Genomic DNA, 22,389 nt, shown 5'->3' on the forward strand with positions numbered 1-22,389 from the left:
TATGTTAAGGTACTTTCCTTCTATACTGATTTTGTGAAGTGTTTTGATCATAAATGGATGCTGTATCTTGTCTAAGGCTTTTTCTGCATCTATTGATGTGATCATATGATCCTTATTTTTTAATTTGTTTATGTGGTGTATCACATTAATCGATTTGCATGTGTTGAACCATCCTTGTCCTCTGGGATGAAGCCCACTTGATTGTGGTATATAATCTTTTTAATATGTTGCTGTATTCAGTTCACTAGTATCTTATTTAGAATTTTTGCATTTGTGTTCATGAGAGATATTGGTCTGTAGTTTTCTTTTTTGTGTGTTATCTTTACCAGGTTTTGGTATCAGAGTAATATTGGCCTCATAAAATGAGTTGGGTAGTATTGCCTCCTCTTCAATTTTTTGGAAGAGTTTGAGGAGCTTAGGTTTTAAATCTTCTTGGAATGTTTGGTAGAATTCACTGGTGAAGCCATCTGGTCCTGGACTTTTACTTTTTGGTAGGTTTTTGATGATTGTTTCAGTTTCCATACTGCTGATCGGTCTACTTAGGTTTTCCAGTTCTTGATTCAGTCTAGGAAGGTTGTATTTTTCTAAGTATTGGTCCATTTCCTCTATGTTATTAAATTTGGTGTTATATACTTTTTCATAGTATTCTACTATGATCCTTTGTATTTCTGCAATGTCTGTCGTAATTTCCCCTCTTGTATCCCTGATTTTGTTTATTTGTGTCCTTTCTCTTTTTTCTTTAGTGAGTCAAGCCAGGGGTTTGTCAATTTATTAATCTTCTTTGTTGCATTTATTTTTTCTATTCTTTTGTTTGTTTGTTTGTTTGTTTTCGATTTCATGTATTTCTGATCTAATTTTGATGATTTCTTTCCTTCTGCTGACTTTAGGCTTCATTTGTTCTTCCTTTTCTAGTTTTTTAAGATGAGGCATTAGGTTGTTTATTTGGGCTCGTTCTTGTTTTTGGAAATAAGCCTGTAATGATATGAACTTTCCTCTTATGACCACTTTTTCCATGTCCCAAAAGTTTTGATATGTTGTACTATCATTATCATTTGTTTCTATGTATCTCTTGATCTCTGTTTTTATATCTTCTCTGATCCAGTTATTCTTCAGTAGTGTGTTGTTTAATCTCCATGTATTTGTGGTTCTTCCTGATTTCTTTCTGCAGTTGATTTCTAGTTTCAAAGCATTATGATCAGAGAATATGGTTGATATGATTTCAAGCCTCTTACTTTTGTTGAGGCTATCTCTGTCCCAGTAGATGGTCAATTCTTGAGAATGTTCCATGTGCACTAGAGAAGATTGTATAAGCATCTGCTTTGGGATGGAAGGCTCTGTAAATTTCAGTTTTGTCCAGTTGGTCTAGTTTGTCATTTAAGGATATTATTTCCTTATTGATTTTCTGTTTGGATTTTCTGTACATATCTCACAGTGGAGTATTTAGGTCCCCTACTCTGATAGTGCTTTGGTCTGTTTCTCTCTTTAGTTCTGTAAGTAATTTCTTTACATATTTTGGAGCTCCCTGATTGGGAGCATAGATATTAATAAGTGTTATGTCTTCTTGGTGTATGATTCTCTTTATCATGATGAAGTGTTCCTCGGTATCCTTTTTTACCTTTTTTACTTTGAAGTCTATTTCGTCTGATATTAGTACCACTACTCCCACTTTTCTCTGAATGCCATTTGCTTGAAATATCATTTTCCATCCTTTCACTTTGAGTCTATATTTGTCTTTGGAGCTGAGATGTGTCTCTTGGAGGCAGTATATGGTTGGGTTCTGTTTTTTGATCCATTCTGCAACTCTGTACCTTTTTATTGGTGGGTTCAATCCATTTACATGTAGGGTGATTATTGAAATATGAGGTCTTCTTATAGCCATTTTATCTTTCGCTTTCTGGAAGCTTGGTGTTTCAATTGCATTCTTGTCTTTGTGCTTCTGTTTTCTTTATTTTGGTTGGCTTTTGTGGGTTTTCCCTCTGGTCTTTCATGTTTTATGTTATATACAATAATCCTGAATCTTTGGCATGTGGTTATTATTATGAATACATAAAGGATAGTTATTTATATACAGTCATCTATTTTCTTCTGCACGTGCTTTATCTCCATTCTCCTTTGCGAATTCGGATCTTTGAATCCCCCTCTTTTCAGTCATTGTTATCTTAATTTGTTCCTATGTATGCTGAACGTTCATTACTATCTTATTATAACAATTCTCTTATTATTTAAGCTTATAATGCCCTTTTCTTAGTAAAAGTTGCACTCCTCTGCTTCTATTTGCCCAATATTCACTTTACTCCTAATTATGTTTTTGGTTTTTTTTTTTGTCATTTTGTTTTAGATGAACTGACTCCTTTCAGTATTTCTTGTAGTGCAGGCCTCAAAGTAGAGAATTGCCTCAATTTTTGTATGGCAGGAAAAGTCTTAATTTCTCCTTCACATCTAAAGGAGAACTTAGCTGAAAACATTATTCTTGGTTAGTAGTTTCTTTCACTTAATAGTTTAAATATTTGATTCCATTCCTTTCTGGCTTGTAAGGTTTGCGCTGAGAAGTCTGATGATAATCTAATGGGTTTTCTTTTATACGATACTGTTTTCTTCTCCCTGGCTGCCTTGAGAATTCTGTCTTTGTCGTTGATTTTTTATAATTTTAATACAATGTGTCTTGGCGAAGGCCTTTTTGGGTTGAGATAATTGGGTGTTCTGTTGACTTCTTGAATTGCAAGCTCCAGCTCATTCCTTAGATTAGGGAAATTCTCATCAACTACTTGTCTGAAAATGTTTTCTAATCCCTTTTCCTTTTCCTCATCTTCAATAATGCCCATTATTCTTATGTTTCCTCTCCTGAGGGTGTCTCTTTCATTATTTTTCATTCATTATTTCTCTTTCATTATTTTTCATTCTTTGGTTTCTCTCTTCTTCCTCATGATTTATTTCTAGATTTATGTCTTCGATATCACTGATCCTTTCCTCCATTTGATCGACTCTATTTCCCAAGTTTGCTATTTCATTTTTCAACTCTTGCAGTGTCTTCTTCATATTCATAAGTTCTCTTTGGTTCTTTTTGAGGGTTTCAATCTACTTGCTCTGCTCATCTAGTTGTTTTTTCAGTTCCTGAAATTGTTGATGTGAGTCGTTATGGATCTCGTTGAGTTTTTCCAGAAGAACCATCCTGAATTCTCTGTCATTTAAGTTGCATATTTCTATGTCTGTTAGCTTATTTTCTGGAGATTTTTTCTCTTTCTTTCTGAGCTGCCTTGTCATCTTGGTTGTTCATAGTGTTTAATGGACTAGTTCTCTGCCTGAGCATTAGTGGAAGTGTATTCTGCTGTTTTTCCAGAAAGAAGATGTATTTTATAAAGGTTTCTCTTTAGCCTGTTGCAAAGAAGGTACTTTTCTTTTGGTTTCCAGTAGGTGGCATCTAAACCTCTTGGATCTCTGCTTTATATAAAGTCTTAATAACGCTTTTAAAATTTTCTTGTAGATATTTAATCACGCTCACTACCCTCAATTTCAGTCCCTGTTAGTGTCAGAGACAGTCTCGGCAGCATTTGCTCAGATTCTCTTGAGGCTCCGCAGTGATTGGTCTCGGTCTGTAGGGGTGGAGGGGCCCTCTGGGTTGGGGGTTGGGAGCTGCTGCTCAGCCTCGGTTTTGCAACCTCGGGTGGCCAAAATCAGCTATTATTCCTCTGTGGTCCCGTCCCGCTTCTCTGCTTTCTGCCTTGATGACTGGGTCCTGCAGTCACAGCTATCCTAAGCAGAAATGTTCAGAGTACTCGCCACATGAACTCACCGCTCCTTCACTCCTCCCCCTCCTCCTGCAAGGAGCTCTGGCAGCTGCGGGAGGCATCTTCTTTATTTCTCCCAGACCACCACCTGACACTCGGGGTTCTGACCTTAATAGCTCTTATGTGCAGATCCCACACTCAGACATGCTGGTGTGCAATTGGGTGTTTTTTGTTGAGTTTTAGATGTTCAGCTTATTGTTGTTTCAAGGAGAGAGATCTGGGGACGTCTCTCACTCCACCAAGTTTCCAAAGATCCTCCTCCATTGTTTCTTTGACCTTGTGTTCTGTTTCTTTTTTTCTGTTTGGTGGTGTTTTATGGTTTTCCCCTCTGTTCCCTCTTGTTTTCTGTTGTGTGTCTCAGTTGTGAATTTTTTGTGTATATGGTTACCATTAAGTTTGTGTAAAGTTTCATATATACAGTAGTCCTTTTTTTTCTGCATGTGCCTTATCCACTTTCCCCTTTGCAGATTTAAATTTTTACTCCCTCCCCCTTTCTCTTTTTGTTGTCTCAAATCCCCAATTTGTGCTGTGAGTTCATTCATTTCTATGTTCTTCTCATTTTAAAGCTTTTTTTTTTTTACCTTTAACCACTATGTAATGTTTAAGTTTATAATACCTGTTCATAATAAGGGTTGCACTTTTCTGATTCTGTCTGTCTGTTAGTCATCTTACTCATAGTTTTGTATATTTTTTTCTGTCCTTTTGTTTCAGGTAGAATGATCCCCCTACAGTATTTCCTGTAATATTGGCCTTATGGTGGAAAATTCTCTCGGCTTTTGCATATCTGAAAATGTCTTTAGTTCTCCTTCATATCTAAAGGAGAATTTTGCTGGATATATTATTCTTGGCTGGCAATTTCTCTCTTTCAATAGTTGAATATTTAGTTCCACTCCTTCCTAGATTGTAAGGTTTGTGCTGTGAATTCTGATGATAATCTAATGTTACTGTCTTCCCTGGCTGCCTTGAGAATTTTTCCTTTGTCATTAATTTTTCAGTTTAAATATAATGTTTCTTGGAGAAGGCCTTTTTGGGTTGAGATAATTAGGTGTTCTGTTGCTTCTTGGATTTGAGGATCCATATTTTTTCATACGTATGGAAAATTCTCATTGACTATTGTTTGAATCGGCTCTCTGTTCCCTTCTCCCTCTCTTTTCCTTCTGGTATACCCATTATTATGTATCTCTTTCCGATGGTGTCAGATAGTTCTTGTAGAGTTCATTAATTATTTTTCACTCTTAAGTCTCTCTCTTTTTCCATCTGCTTCATTTCCAGATTTCTGTCTTTGATATCACTAATTCTTTCCTCTATCTGGTCAGCTCTTTTTCCTAAGCTTAATATTTCAGTCTTCATCTTTTTTATTGTGTTCTTCAGCTCCAGAAGTTATATTTGGTTCTTTTCTAGAGTTTCAATCTCTTTGGTAAAATATTCCTATTGTTCATTAATTTTATTTCTGAATTCATTAAACTGTCGATTAGAATTTTCTTGCATCTCACTGAGCTTTTTCAAAAGCACAATCTTGATCTTGAATTCTCTGTCATTTAAATCATATATTTCTATATCTTTATGTTTATTTTCTGAATATTTTTTATTTTCTTTCCGAAAACCTTAGTTGTTCACTGTGTTTGCTGGATTATTTTGCTGCCTAGATATTAATGGGAATATACTCTGTTTTTAAAATATTTATTATTATTATTATTATTATTATTATTATTATTATTATTCAGAGTGATTTATCTGTAGCAGGTTGTTAAGAAGAGGTTTTTCCTTTGTTTTCCAGTAGATGGTCTCTAAGCCTCCTGTACTATCCAAGCCTCCTGGAACTCTGCTGTAGGGTTAAAAATGCCCTGGAGAGGTTGTGTCTCCTCAGTTACTAAGTCTGCTCAGTTCCAGGGCTCCACTCCCATGGGAGAATGTGAAGGGCAAAGGGGATCCAAGCCCCTCAAGTCCCAATACTGCCCCAATAGCCAGATGCAGTGTTGGGGCCCACTGCAAGTTCTAGGAGGGTAGAAGGAGGTGGCCAGGCTCCATAACTCTGCTTTCTTTCTGCTTGTCAATGGCAGATGCTAAAACACAGCTATTGCCCCTCTGTATTCAGCCTCTGCCCTGTTCTCTGTCCTGCCATGCTTCTGTTGTCACTCTATACTGTTCTGATTGTGTTTCCTGCTTCTGACGTCACTCTATGATGTTCTGATTGTGTTTTCTGTTACCTTATCTTTTAAATCTCTGATTCAGTTCTATTCTTACTATAATCTACTGTTGATTTCTTCTAATGTATTCTTCATTTCAGTTAGTGTATTCTTCATTTCTGACCGGTTCTTTTTTTGTTTTCTATCTCTTTGTTAAAGTTCTCACTGAATTCATCTACTCTTCTTTTAAGTTCATTGTGCATCCTTATAACCAGTGTTTTGAACTCTTCATCTAGTATACAGATTACCTCCATTTTTTTTAGTACTTTTTCTGCAGCTTTGTTCTGTTCTTTCTGTTATCACATGTTTCATTGTCTCCCCATTTTGGTTACCTCCCTGTGTTTCTTTCTATGTATTAGGTAGGTTTGCTATATCTCCTGGTCTTAGGAGAGTGGCCTTACATAGCAGGTGTCCTCTGGGGCCAGTAGCACAATCTTCCCTGGTCCTCGAGCCAGGTGCGTTGCTTGTATGGTTGTGTGTACCTTCCTGTTGTAGTTGAGACTTGGTTGCTCTTTACACATCAATGGGAGGAATTAACCCTTGGACTGATTGGTTGTGAGGGCAGGCCAGTGAGGGGTTACCCTATGGAGCAAGTTTCATTTTAGCAGGGCTCTGGTACCTTCCCAATCTGGCCTTTGGGTATGTCATCCTTGGAGGCAACCTTCGGTGGTGCTCTGGCTTGGTGAGAAGTGGTCACCTGACATGCTAGCCCCAAGGCCACCTATGAGAGGTCACGCTGCAAGCCAAGCTCAGCCATAGGCTGTACCCTGCCCAGAGCCATCTGGCAAGAGTCACCAGGCAGTCCACAGATAGCCTCCACCCATGCTGAGCTTAGAGGTGCTTTGACAGCCATAAACCAAGGCCAGCTGCTGCTAGTGCCGGGCTTGGGGCTGCTTAGCAGGAAGTACGGGGCTTGCTGAGGCCAGATGCTTCCTGTTAGGATTTCTGAACCTTTGAGAGTTTTTAGGAAATTCTGCAGCATAAGTGAAGACAGACCATTTATATGGAAAACCCATTGGAAGTAGCTTCAGTGGTCCTAAAAGATGAGTGGGGTGGCATCTCAGGGAATGACCACAGCAGGGCGACAAGTTGATGTAGACTCAGATATGGCAGCTACTTGTGTCTGCATGCCAGGTTGATGCAGACTCAGATATGGCAGCCACTTGTGTCTGCATGCCAGGAAGCAGGAGGGCTCAACAAGGAGACAATGCATTTCCGTCTGGGAGAAAGCTGCCCCTCTAGCCCTTGCCCTGAAGACAAACAATTCAGTTCCTACTCATATGTCCTTGACACCTTCCAAGTTGCTTCCCCAGCACTGGAGCTTCGTGTGAGTGAGTCCACCTATGAGTAAATCTATGCACAGGTCCCTTAAAAGGAATGTCTGCAACATCAATCACACTTCATCTCACTCAGCCACAATCTCCACTGGTTTTCAGAGCCAGATGTGAGAACTTCACTTCCTGGCACTGGAACTCTGGGTTGAGAAGCCTGGCATAGAGCGAGGACTCTTTGCTCATCGGGAGGGACCTTTGCAACTGAGATATCTCTCTCTATTGTCAATCGCTACAGACAGGTATGGGGACCAGTCTCCATCCCTACCATGTCTCCAACCCTACCATGTCTCCAATCCTCCTACCAGTCTCAAGGTTGCCTCTTATGTATGTCCCCAGCTGTAGTACTTCTGTTCCACTAAAATTCACATAACTCCCAGTGATGGTTGTTCTGTAGTTTAGTTGTAATTTTGATGTAGTCATGAGAGGAGGCAAACACAGTGTTTATCTACTCTTCCATTTGACCGGCCCTTGCAAGTTTCTTGAAGTAGTCTTGTATCCCTATGAATTTCCTTCTTAGTACTGCTTTTACTATGTCCCAAAGATTTTGGAACTTCTGATTTCCATTTTCATGTCTCAAGATATTTTTTATGTCCTCCTTGATTTCATAAACCCATTGATTGTTTAGTAGCATATTGTTTAGGCTCCATTTGCTTGTGATTTTTTTTTTCAATTTTCTTTTCGTAATTGATTTCGAGTTTCATACTGTTGTGGTCAGAGAACATGCTTGATATAATTTCAATCTTTTTAAATTTATTGATCCTTGTTTTGTGGCCTAACATGTGGTCTATCCTGGAAAATGTTTCATGTGCTCTTGAAAATAATGTGTTCTGCTGTTTGGGGTGAAATGTTCTATAGATGTATATTAATTCCTTCTGATAAAATGTGTCATTTAAAGCCTGTTGATTTTCTGTCTGGATGATATATCCATTGGTGTAAGTGCAATTTTAAATTTCCCCACTACTATTGCATTACTATCAATCTCTTTTTTTTTATGTCTGTAATTATTTGCTCCAAATATATTTAGGCGCTCTTGTGTTGGATGTGTACATGTTTACATGTTTGGATGTAATTTACGTAATGACTTTGTCTCTTGTTCTAGCCTTTGTTTTAAAGTCTATCTTGTCTGATGTAAAAATTGCTTCCTCAGTTTTCCTTTCATTGTTATTTGTATTAAATATCATTTTTCATCCCTTCACCTTTAGTCTGTGTAACTTTGGGTTTGAAGCGAGTATTTTGCAGGCAATATGCAGAGGCCTTTTTTATTGATTGATTGAGTGATTGATTGATTGATTGATTCAGCCACCCTGTCTTTTGTTTGTAGCATTTGGTCCATTTACATTTAGAGTAATTATGGTTAGGTATGTACTTATTGCCATTTTATTAATTGCTCTCCAGTTGTTTTTGTAGTTCTTCTCTGTTTCTTTCTTCTTCTCTTGCTGTCTTCTTTTGTACATTGATGACTTACTTCATCTTTATTTTTTGTCTATCTATTATAGATTTTTTGTTTTTGGTTACCATGAGATTTATATATAACAAGCTGTGTTTATAATCGTCTATTTTACACTGATGATTGCTTAAATTAAAATGCATCCCAGAAGCAGCACAATTGTCACCCCCCATGTTTATGTTTTTGACATCATATTTTACATTTTTTGTGTTAATTTATTTATTAACTCTAGCTTTATTACTGTAGCTATGCATACTCTTACTTCTATATTTTAATCTTCATACTAGCTTTATAATTGGTTGATCCACTGCATTTACTAAATGGCCTTTATCTGTGAGATTTTTCTCATTCCTATATTTTCTTATTTTCAGTTATTGCCATTTATTTTCCACTGGAAAGAGTCTCTTTAACATTTCTTATAATGCTGGTTTAGTGGTGATAAACTCTTTTAGGTTTTGATTGTCTGGACAACTCTCTCTCCTTCCATTCTGAATGATAATTTTGATATGTAGAGTATCCTTTGTTTCAGGTTTCCGTCTTTCATCACTTTGAATATATTGTGCCATTCCTTTCTGGTCCGCAATGTTTCTGTTGAAAAATCAGCTGAAAGTCTTAGGGAGCTCCCTTGTATGTAACTAACTGCTTTCCTCTTACTTCTTTTAAGATTTTCTATTTTTAAACTTTGGCATTTTAATTATAATATGTCTTGGTGTGGGCCTCTTTAGATTCATTTTGTTGGGATTCTCTGTGCTTCCTAGACTTGAATATTTGATTCCTTTACCAAGTCAGGAAAATTTTCAGGCATTACTTCTTCAAATAGGTTTTCTGTCCCTTTCTCTCTCACTTCTCATTCTGGAATTCCTATGATATAAATGTTAGTTTGCTTGATGTACTCCCAGAGGTCCTTTAACCTATCATAATTTTTGTTGTTGTTCTTGTTCTGATTGAGTGATTTATTATACCTTGTCTTCCAGGTCACTGATTCAGTGTTCTTAATCATCTACTCTACTGTTGATTCCCTCTATATGTTTTTCATTTTAGTTGTTATATTCTTCAGCTCTGATTGGTTCCTTTTCATATTTTCTTTCTCTTTGTTGATGATCTCACTGAGTCCATCTATTCTTCTGAGTTTGTTGAACATTTTCATAATCAATGTTTTGAACTCTTTTTGAACTCTTTATCTGAAAGATTGCTTGTCTTCATTTTATTTAGCTCTCTTTCTGGGATTTCTGTCCTGTTCTTTAACTTGGAACATGTTTGTCTCCTTGCTTTGGCTGTCAGTCTGTATTTATTTATTTGAATTATTCAAAACAGCAACTTCTCTTGATCTTGAAGGAGTGGCCTTGTGTAGGAGCTTTCTCCTTTAGACTACATATACCAGGTATCTTTGGCAGGCCAGTTGGAGGTGGAGCTGAAGAAAGTATGAACTATATTGAGTCTCAGGTGCAAGCCTCACCTGGGTTGCCTTGACGGGCCAGCTGCATGTGTACTTGGGGAGACTCAGGCTGCAGAGAGTCCTGCACGGTAAGCCAAGCCAAGGCTGCCTTGGCAGACTAGTTGGAGCAGGTTCTCACTACAGGAAGTTCAGAGAATAAGCTTCACAGGGATAGAAGCTATAGTTGTAGGGGGCCTGGGCCTCAAAGATTCCCAAGAGCAAGCCACAAAGCTGGTGTAAGTCTGGGGCCTGGAGCCAATTGGACGCCCTTGGCCTACTTCCTAGAGTACTTGGATTGTACTCCTGCCCATGCGATTAAGGCAGAGTGGGAACACAACAAATGACACTCTCCATCATTTCCAACTTCAGAGAGTTCCCACAGTTTCCCTCCTGTTTGGCAAATGCTCTAGGATTATTAAGTGGATTTCCTTCCCTTATAGCCTAGGTGCCTTTTAAACCACTGTTTTTAATTTTTTGTTTGTTTGTTTGTTTGTTTGTTTGTTGCTGTGCCCAGGGAGTGGGTGAGTCTGCACATGTGCCCTTCAGTGATCCGTCCCTACTGAAAATCGGTGCATTTAGGGTAAGTTCCCAGATACCCTGTGTCTCTCCTACCCATCTCTATGTTGTTTCTCTCTCTTGTTTGCTTTGTAGATATTCAGTAAGCCCTCAGTTTTCTTCAGGGGGGATTTCTCTGCCTGTAGGTGTAGATTCAACGTGTTCATAGGAGAGGTGAGTTCAGGGTCTTCCTACACTGCCATCTTGGACTAGATTCCCTACTTTTCCATTTATTTCAACAGTGCCTGTGTTGCTTGTTGGAACATTTTTATAATAGCTGTTTTAAAGTTTTTCAAATTAATTCCAACATCTGTGTCATCTTGGCATTGATGTTTATTGATTGTCTTTTCTCATGCAAGTTCTGGTTCTTAATATACTGAGTAATTTTGGATTGTCCTGAACATTTTGAATATTACATTATGAGCCTCTGGGTCTTGTTTAAATCCTGCAGAAAACTTTTGTTGTTATTGTTTTTAGCAAGTAGTTGACCTGGTTAAGTTCAGGATGCAATTTCCAAGCGAACTTCTGTGTGCTTTGGTTCTAGTGTTAGTTCAAGTTTCAAAGTCTTTGCAGTGGTATTTGAATCTGTCCCACATGTGCCCCATTTAATGGGTCATTTCACAGCCTGGGCAATCGTCTATTTGTTAACTCAGTTCTGAACATCTTTAGTGTGTTGATTAAGATCAGACTAGTTTATGCTCAGCTTAGGGGTGAGCATAAGAGTTCACAAACAACTTCAAGGATTGCTTTCTGAAGCTCTTCCCTATTTGCAATCTCTTTAAGGGTTCCTGCAGCTCCCCTTTAGTTACCTTGCTTCTCAACATACTTTCAGGGCAGAGGCCAAGTGGGAGGACAGATAATAAAGCAACAAGGATTCACTCCTCTCTTTTGGGATCACAGCTCACTGATAAAGAAGAAAGGTCCCTTTCCTCAGAGTTTTGGCTCTTGCTCATCTACTGCTGCCACTATAGAATTTCTTGGGAGCTGAGGCATGAGAAAATGTAAAGAAGGAAAAAAGGGAGGATTTCCACATGCTCCCTGGCATTAGAGCTCATTTTTATGCTCCTCACTCAGGATTGAAGGGCATTTTCTGGAACTCAACTCTGTTCCCTGGTGCCCATTTCCAGGTTTCAGGCTCCACTGTGCCCATGTTCACACTGGAGGGTAAAAGTGGTAAACTTCCTACCAGTTTAGAGTTACTTAAAATTCTAATGTTTCTTCCCCAATCTTTCTGCTACTACTCACTTTTCAGAGTCCTCTTATAGATGCTCCATGCATTCTGTCCGGGTGTTTTCACTGTGTTCTATGGAAGAAATAGGGAGACGTGTGCTTACTCCACTCCATCTCACCCAGAACCAGAATCTCCACACATAAATTTTATAAAAGCTATTTTTAAATGCATACCATGAGCCACAGCTGTACTATTTTACTTATCTAATTTCTTACAAAACTCTCAAAGTTATATATTAATATAGTTATATATTTTAATCTCCATCTTATCATGAAAACACAAATGCTTAGTAAAGATTAAGTACTTTGCCAGAGGTTATCTGATGAGTGTCGAGACCAACAAAATGCCTTAAAATTGTTATAATTTCCTCGGACCACCTGCTCCAAAAGCAACTACAATGCTTATTAAAATTGAAGTTTCTTGTGCCCTACCTCAGGCATGCTAAGTCAAAATCTTTGGGAATGGGGCTCAAGGAGACTTCCTATGCATGCTGAAGTTTAGAACCAATGTATATTGCCTCCAATTAAAGAAACTTTTGGTCTACATGACTTTTAAAAAGTTGTCAATGTATTCCAAATAGGAATACCCATTAGCGTTGGCATCAATCAGGTTAAAATAGCTTACATATGCTCTCATTCCCTACTCTTCTGTCTCACGTTCAGGGCCATAAAATAGGATTTGCTATAAACCAAGGTTCACTTTATATACAGGAAAATTTTCTCTACACTTACCCAAGCCTTGAACCTGATGTTCTTGCCCTCATTCTAATCCCTGACAATAAAAGCTTCCTAATAGGACCCCTGCCCAAGAATTATTAACCAGTATTATCAAATTCAATTTATAGAAGAGATTAGGCTTCAGTGAATTCTACTCATTCATGGCAGACAATACTATTACATTTCTCCCCAGGAGATAGAGTATCCCTATCTTTCATGACAGACCTAATTTGGCAAAAGAACAATTTTGATGTGCTCACTGTCAAAAACTGGAGCCCTCATTTTCTATAAGGAAAGTTTGAATAACAAACCTCATATGAGATAAATCTAAACAAAAAATGCTTAAAGAAACTTACATGTTTTATATGGGACCGGAGAGGATCTTGCATCATTCGTGTGAATGATTTCTTTTAGGTGAAAAGGCTTTTAAGAAAAGTTTACATGTAAGGATATAATTATGAAGGTTGAAAAAGTCAGATTATAGTGTTTGCTCAAGATGCCTAGTAAATGATGTAAATAACATTAAAATTCTATACATATAAAACTTTTCTTCTGAGTATCTCAAAGAGTTTTATAGATATTGTCTTCATGACTTGTAATAGGGATTATGATTCCTAACTTACATATGGGAAAAACAAAGTCAAATATGCCATTCTCTAAGGCCGTCTCAAAGTCTCCTTTTTAAACAATGTGTCATAACATACCATAACAATAAGTCATATTTTACTACTAAAACTTATGGCAAATATTCTACTTTGAAATACAAATCTTTTTCCAAAAATGTTCTTATGGATACTTATGAGGAAGTTCAAACATTTCAAATTAATCAACAGTAATGAATCAAAAATAAAAAGAATTCAGTACAGTTATTTTCAACTGAAGAATATGCCAACAAGTTATTTCTTTTCCTTCCTCAGCCATTTTCTTGAGAGAGAAAACTCCAAAACATATGGCCCAGGAAGAAAATCTGTACTCGTTTATAGCTTCTCTGCAGCTAGAGTACGCAAATGACTTCATAGGCAACAGCTTCCGTATGTTTCATATTTTTAACATTGACCGTTCATAATAAAGATTCTTTGATCCTAGATCAAATGTTTGAATCAATTTTCTCTACACTTACTCAGAGTTACCATTATAAAAGTTCCCCTCTTTCCCACCTCAGATGTTCCAGCCCTTTCTGCAGTCGGAACTATCTCCATTTGTCACCTTCTCCATGGTACTTCCCACCCCTTTGCTGTGGTTTTTGGTTCTGCTCATTAACCTCTCATACAAAAGAAGCATAGTAATAAATAATTTTTGTACATAGTAAGTTAACTGCAATAAATAAGATTTCTATGAGGAACTCATGGAAATTTTTAACAAAACCGAAAACTCATGATAGTATGGTTAAATACAAAAATAAACCTCGCCCAATCAGAAAAAATAAATAAATAAATAAAATCCTCAGTAGATGAGGCCTTTGCCTATGTGTAAGAAAAAGAAAAAGAAAAACAATATTTTTTTTAAACTAGATTACATTCCTGGCATTACAACTGGAAAAAAGTAAACTGAAACCTAAGTCCTTAAAGAAAAACAAAAGATTTTTAAAAATCTAGATAAATTCAAAAATATCAATCTTTAAAAAAAAATGTCTAAGCAGTGCTAAAAATAAGAGTATCTTCAATATTTTAAATGATCCCAAGGCATTTTTTAAGGCTATGTTGAGGAGCTTTTTTTTTTTATTATGATGACATTGGTTAATGAAACCCAGTAAGTTTCAGGTGTAAAATTCAACAGTAAGGCATATATATATTGCATTGTGTGTTAACTGCCCATAGATTTCTTTCTGTCACCACATATTTTACCCCTTTTACTCCATCTACCTCCCTCCTGTTTGTTGCTTTTAGGTTTATATCCCACATATAAGTGATAGCATGTGGTTTTCAACTTTTTCTCTCTGGCTTATTTCGCTTAGCATAATTATCTCAAGGTCCATCCATGTTGTCACAAATAGTATTTTATCTCTTCTTATGGCTGAGTAATATTCCATTGTATATATGTACCACAGCTTCTTTAACCAATCATCTGTTGTAGGATACTTTGGTTGCTTCCATGTTGTAGGTTACTTTGGTTGCTGACCACAGTGAATAATGCTGCTGTGAACATCAGTGTGCAAGTATCTTTTAGGATATTTGTTTTCAAGTCTTTGGAGTAAATACCCAATAGAGGGATTGCTGGATCATATGGTAGATCGAGTCTTAGTTTTTGGAGGAAACTCCATACTGTTTTCCATAGTGATTGTACCAATTTTCAGTCTCACCAACAGTGTATGAGGAGTTTTTTTCTCCACATCCTCTCCAACACTTGTTATTACTTGTTCACAACATTTTTGATATAACCTTATTTGCTAAAAACTTAAAACATGAATTCTGCAGAAATGCACTCATTAATAAAAGCTAATTTTAAATTTCTTAAAAATTTCTAGTGATAAAATAAATTTGGTAGTAGATTAACTATATTTGGCCTTAATTAGATCTCATGTTGTAAAAGGAAGAAAGGGAGGGAAGCAGGGAGGGAGGGAAAGAAAAAAATACTTGTGTTAAAACTTCTTTTAATCACATTATATCTATTATATATGTGATATAAACCTAAAACCAACAAATGAACAGGACAAACAGAGACTCATGGTAATGAACAATAGACTATTGTTTACCAGAAGGGGGGGGGAGGCGGAGGAGGGGAAGTAAACAGGGTAAAGGGGGTCAAATATGTGGTGACAGAAAGAAATCTAACTATGGGAGGTGAACACAGTGTAAATATATATATGCCTTACTGTTAAAGTGTACAGCTGAAACTTACTGGATTTCATTAACCAATGTCACCATAAAATAAATAAATAATAAATAAATTTTAAAAGATAATAATACATAAATAAATAAATTTTTTTGTTGTTATTGTTGCTTCCTTTTCATTTGAACTGGCAGATAGGTAAAGTTTTAGGATAATTAAAGTTACTATGATTCTTCATTTCAAAATACAGCCAGATACCTCTAAAAAAAATAAAATGCCAATTCAGACCCTATACTTAGCATTTGTAAGTATGAAAATAGCATATATTTAAGTGCTAACATAGGAGGTATTGAGTTGGTGGTTATAAACTTAGCAATACCATTCTAGGCAAAATTTAACCTTCTTGGCTTTTAACTGAGTTGTCGCATAAATCATCTACCCATCCCAATGATTACAAATTACCTTGCACACAGTAGCAAACCGTTGATTATTCCCTGCTCCAACTACAAGATATCCATAATTGGCTTTAAAAGCCTAAAATAAATAAATTCATAAATATATAATTTTATATGTTGAGGAAACCACAAAAACTGACTTTAATTTCTAAAACTTCTATTTAGAAAGCTTGTTCTAAAGCAATGTTATTGTCATTATCAAATAATGAGTATATTTTTCACTTATATTTGCATAGTTGCTTTCATTTGGGATTTTCAAAGTACTTTCTTGCTCTTCCATTGTTATAACATCAGAGGAAAAGAAGAGTGATTTAGAAAAATAAATACTGGTGTTTTATTACAACTCACAACATGAAATTCTGTATTCATTACAATATGGATCAACGTTGGATTTTCCCAAAGTTTTGTGTTTTGTTTCCATTTTCCTTCTAGGGCAAAGCAAAAGGGTATGTTGTTTTCTATAACAAGTAAGAATAGATGGAAAAAAGGAAAGCAGGAAGGGAAGGAGAGAGGATGAATGAGTGAGCTAATGGAGCTACATTACATCTTTGATAAAAAAAAAGTCTCAAATGTAAACTTTTGGGCAATTTTCACATTTTGGTAAGTGAAAATTGACACATCTGGATCTCTGGACCTCATGTTGCTTTACATACCGAAAAATTTCTGTCTCTTTTACGAGACACATTTATTTGGACGGCAACACCTGTAATAGACACTCCCACTTCCCACAGTCCTAGTCCCTCTGAAGAACTTGTCAGCACTGTCTTCTCTGCATTTGATCACAGTACAGATTAGAGGAACCAAACATTATCCTCAGAAGGACTTGTTCATACTTTCCTTAAGTAAATGAGTTCCTTCAGTTTTCTTCTTTTTTTTTTTTTTTTTTGTAAAAATTGCTCTGTATCTTCACCTACTTTTTCTTCTGCCTCTAAGAAACTACTCCTGCCTCTAAGAAACATAGTGTCTATCTTTCTTAGCAGAGTTTCCTCTTCTTCTAATGACCTTGGTCCCAACTTAACCCACATCCTCTAGAACCCTGGTCAATCATTTTGAATCTCTTCACTTCCACTGAATCCTTCTACCTACATATAGGCTCATACCTACATTAAAAATATTAACAGTAATAAAACAAAATGTCCATCAATCCTGCCACCCCTCTCAAGCTATCTTGAAATTATCCTCCTTCCCTCCATCACTAAATTACATAAAATTGCCACCTGCCTACACTTCTTCAACAACCACCAACTACATTCCAATGCCCTTTGTCATCAGCATTTTTATACTATCACTACACTGATATTCTTTCCTAGACCCCTCTGTATTATTATTGTTAAACATCCCCTGCCTTCAGGAACCTGTCTTATCTCTAAGCTCTGTCTGGGTTCATCTCCAATCTCTCTGATCTGTTTTCCACTTGCTTCTTTGCAGGATTATCTTCTCCTCAGCCTTCAGCATTCCTTAAGCATCTGCATTTGGTCTTTGTTCAATTGCTTCTTATGGTATCCACTAGCCACATGTGACTATTGAATTTAAATGAACTAAATTAAATTAGTCACAAAAAATTATATATTGTGATTCCATTTTTATGAAAAATATAAAATAATCAAATCTATGGAGACAGAAAGATTAGCTGCCTAGGGCTAAGGAAGTTGTGGGAATTTGGGGAATTACTGCTAATGAATATCAGATTTCTTGTTGGGATGATAAAAATGTTAGAAAATTGACTGTGATAATGGCTGTACAACTCTGTGAATACACTTAAAAACATGGAATTCTATACTTTAAGTAAGTGAAATGTATGGTATGCAAGTTTTTTATCAATAAAACTGTTATTAAAAATAATTAAATTAACAGTTCAATTCCACAGACACACTAGCTACATGGATATTCAATAGCCACATGTGGCAAGTGGCTGCCATAATAGCACAGAAAGAGAACATTTCCATCATCACAGAAAGTTGTACAGTAGTACAGTGCTGATAGACTAGAGCTGGTAAATTGTATTTTTTCCTTTGTTCCTCCTACTAGACCAACATGATATCTGAAGAATGTTAAGCAATTAATAATTATTTGATTAATTAAAGAATCAATCAAATAATTCCTTCCATGTAATAGAATTGTGGCTAAAATAAATCTCAAGAAAAACATTATAACAGAGTTTTATTCTATTTACGTTTTTTCTTGACTTGGTAGTGAATGCTACTAAGATATCACATGGTCTATTTTAAATGTTTCCCTTGTCCACAAAAGCAAATTCAGTGTTATATGTAATGCATTAGTGTTTCTCAAACTATTGAAAGGGAATCTGAAAAGAACTGTGAGTGAAGGACAAAGAATTGTAAGTAGCAATGTCTCAACAAACCACTGATAATTATGAAGGTGCACTGTTGTTTATATGCTTCCCTTTCTGCAGGAGAAGAGTGAATTGGGGGTGGATAAGAGATGTACAGTAATAATGTGTGTCACTAAGTATAACGTAAAAACAGGCTTTCAAATTTTTGGATTAGTGATATATTCAACAAGTTTACATTTGGGGAATGTTCATTTTCTTTAAATTAATAAAGAAATGTCTGCTTCTTCCTTAAGCCTAAACTATATCATGAAATACATCTTTACCAATACACAATTCTTAAAATTTTAAGCAGAGATAACTCGTTAATGATCACAGAAAAATGAAGACTAGATAGCATCTAAACCACCAGAATACAATTAGACTGAAAAATCAACAAATAGATTCCTAGGAATGAAGGTTAAATTATAAGTGTTTTAAATACTTATTTGTCCCTTGTTTTTGTTGCCAGAGTGTTTATTTAATATATTTTAAATAAAAACTTTCTAAAAAATACTACTTTGCATTGCACACTAAATGTTTATGTCCCCCCTTGAAATTCATATGTTAAAATCCTAACCCCAATGTGATGGTGCGAGGAACAAGAACATGGCCATCTGAAAAACAAGAAATAGGTCTTCACATCTGTCAGTGCCTTGATCTTCAACTTCCTAGTCTCGACAACTGTGAGAAATAAATGTTTGTTTAAGCCACCCAGTCTACAGTATTCTGTTATAGCAGCCCAAATGGACTAAGAAATTGTTACTGAGAAGTGGGGTGCTATTGTAAAAAAAAATCTAAAAATATGAAAGTATCTTTAGAACCTATAGAAATTGAATAAGTTTTGAGGTACATATGGGAAAAATCTCTACATTGCCACTCTGGTGAGAGCTCAGAAAGAAGAGAGGAGAGCTGTAGAGAGAGCCTTAGATTTCTTAGAGAACACCTAAGTCATCCTGAACAGAATGTTGGTAGAAATATAAATGGCAATGATCATTTTGATGAGGTCTAAGATGGAAATGAGGAACATGTTATTGTAGACTGGAGGAAAGGCGATCTTTGTCATAAAGTGGTGAAGAACTTGGCTGGGTTGTGTTCATGTTCTAGCATTTTGTGGAAGGTAGAACTTTTGAGTGATGAAACTGGATATTTAGCTGAAGCTCTTCCTAAGCAAAATATTGAAGGTATAATTTGGCTCCTCCTGATTGCCCATGTGAAAAAGAGAAATGACTCAAAGATAGAATTGTTAAGCAAAAAGAAAACAAATTAAAGATTTGGAAAATTCTCAGCCTATCTATATTGTTAAAAATAAGAAAGCATGGTCAGAATAAAACACTAAGTATGTTGCCAGTTGACCATTTGATAAGGACATATCCTTCAGCAGGAAAATGAATAAATAAACTGTGATACATCCAGACAATGGAATATTCTTCAGCATTAAAAATAAATGAGCTTTCAAGCCATGAAAAGACATAGAGAAAAAATGAAAGAAGCCAATCTGAAAAAAACTACGTTGTATAATCCCAACTATATGTCGTTCTAGAAGAGGCATAGCTATAGACATAGTGAAAAGATCAACCCTTAGAGCAAGACAAGAGAGAAGGAAGAATAGTCAGAGCACAAAGGATTTTTAAGGCAGTGAAAATACTCTGTGATACCATAATGATGGATACATGTCATTATACATTTGTCTAAACCCAAAGGATATACAACACCAAGAGTGAGCCCTAATATAAACTGTGGGCTCAGTAATTATTATGTGTCAATGTAGGTTCATCAATTGTAAAAAATATACCACTCTAGGGTGAGGGGTGGAGGTAGATGTTGATAATGGGGGAGACTTGACATGTGTGGGGGGAGGACATATATGGGAAAGCTCTGTACCTTTTGTTCAATTTCTCTGTGGATCTAAAGCTGCTCTAAAAATTATATCTTTAAAAAGATGACACCCTTATAATAATAATAATCTTCCATATCTTGACTATATCAGTGTCAATATTCTGGTCATGATATTGTACCAGTTTTGCAAGATGTTGCCATTAGAGCAAACCGAATAAATGTACACAAGATTTATCTCTATTATTTCTTAAAATACATGTGAATCTACAATTATCTCAATTTTTTAAGTTTATTTTTTGAAAGATGCTGGTGTATTATATTAGAGCCCTGACAACAGAGATGGAAGAAAATTCAGTCAAGAAATATTTAGGTGCTAAAATCTACTGGGATTTGTAATGACTTGAATATAATGGTTGAGAGTTGAAGGTTAAGAGAGAGGGAGGTATCATGGATGGTGTTTATGTTTCTGAGCACATTTTGAAAGATTACAGAGAAAATTTCAAATGATTAGGAGTTGGTGACCAGATGAAAGTCTGAACTGTAGATAAAACTTGAGAGTCATTTGCTTATAACCTATTATTAAAGCTATCGCATAGATGAGGTCATTTAGAAAGAGAGTTCAAATTGTAGAGTAGGGAGAGAAATGGGAGCCTAGGATGAGTCTGAAGATCACCCCCACTTGAGGTCCGGGCAAAATAGGAGTTAGCCAGAAAGTAAGATGGGGACTAAAGAATGCCCACAGTGGTCCTTCATTACCTCAGCAAATGCTTCCCTGATATCAGTGCTGACAGAATGCAGTTTGAAGTGGATCAATGACTAAGTAACAGTTAAGGAAATGAGAGCACACACAAATATCTGTTTGAGAAGTTTGGCTGTGAAGAAGAATGAGCAAGGGACTGAGAACACAGGTTGAGCATGATACAGATGCAGGTCTCCATGTCAGTTTGGTGATGGGAAGCTGAGGACATTCCCAATGGATGTTTCTCTTTCTGATAAAAGAAGAGGTAAGGCCATCAACTGAGAGTAGGCCTGAGAGATATGAGACTAGAAGACTGAAAAGAGTGGAGAAGTTCTGATGTATCATTGAAGAGACTGGGAAAGCAGAGTGACCAGATAAACACAATTGGAATGCTAAAGTGTTGAGAACCCAACTGAGTGACTTTCTCCATTATCTCTCAGTTACACAGAATAAATGAATGTTTACATTCACTATGTTTAGAATTTTGTCAGATGAGTATGACAAAGAGATACGGGTTTAGGAAAATTAGAAAATTACCCATAATGTTATTGAGCAATGAGCCATGGACTACTGGTTATAGAAGAAGGTGGTGAAGATAGGAGGTTATGAATAGGGGAAAGGGAGAAGTGTCAGTGGATAAGAAATCCTGATGAAGTGAAAAAATAGTTATAATAAGATTACACGAACATGCAAAGTAGAACAGGAGACTGGTCAGAATGTAAAATGCTTCATTCAGTGATTATTTTTTAAAATAATTTTTTAGTTTTTTTTTACAGTTGACATAGAATATTATATAGTTTCAAATGTACAACATAGTGATTAGACAGTTACATAATTTATGAAGTAATCACCACAATAAATCTAGTACCCATCTGACACCGTACATAGTTATTACAATATTATTGACCATTCCCTATGCTATATTTTACACCCCTATGATTATTTGGTAACTACTACTTTGTACCTCTTACTCCCTTATCCCACTTCACCCAGCCCCCAGTTCCTTTCCCACAGTGACCATCAAAATGGTCTCTGTATCTATGAGTTCATTTCTGTTTATTCATTTATTTTGTTTTGTTTTTTTTTTTAGACTTCACATGTGAAATTATATGATATCTGTCTTTCTCTGTCTGTCATATTTCACTCAGCATAATACCCTCTAGGTCTATCTATGCTGTTGTAGATGGCAAGATTTTATTTCTTTTTATAGATGAGTAATATTCTATTGTGTGTGTGTGTGTGTGTGTGTGTATATATATATATATCATTGTGTGTGTGTGTGTATATATCATATATATATATATATGACTTTTTTCTTTTTTCAATTTTTTATATATTTTTTGAATTATAGTTGACACACAATATTATATTAATTTCAGGTGTACAACAGAGTGATTAGACATTTATATAACTTACGATCATCTCAATAAATCTAGTACCCATCTGACACCATACATAGTTATTACAACACCACTGACTATATTCCCTACTTTATAGTCTATATCCCTATGACTATTTTGTAACTACCAATTTGTAACTCTTAATCCTCTCTCACCTCCACCCACCCTG

General features: G+C 36.0%; 1 long non-coding RNA gene across 1 annotated transcript in view; it reads left to right on the forward strand.

Moving 5' to 3' along the window:
• LOC120591745 (uncharacterized) overlaps positions 1–22,389 on the forward strand; it is a 40,738-nt gene that overhangs the window by 15,512 nt on the left and 2,837 nt on the right. The window contains exon 3 of the long non-coding RNA XR_005649977.1: positions 10,702–10,767. This is a non-coding gene — a long non-coding RNA (uncharacterized LOC120591745). The remainder of the gene's footprint in view (positions 1–10,701; positions 10,768–22,389) is intronic.

The sequence above is a fragment of the Pteropus medius genome, unplaced genomic scaffold, assembly GCF_902729225.1.
Source record: "Pteropus medius unplaced genomic scaffold, Ma_sr-lr_union100, whole genome shotgun sequence".
Taxonomy (NCBI): domain Eukaryota; kingdom Metazoa; phylum Chordata; class Mammalia; order Chiroptera; family Pteropodidae; genus Pteropus; species Pteropus medius.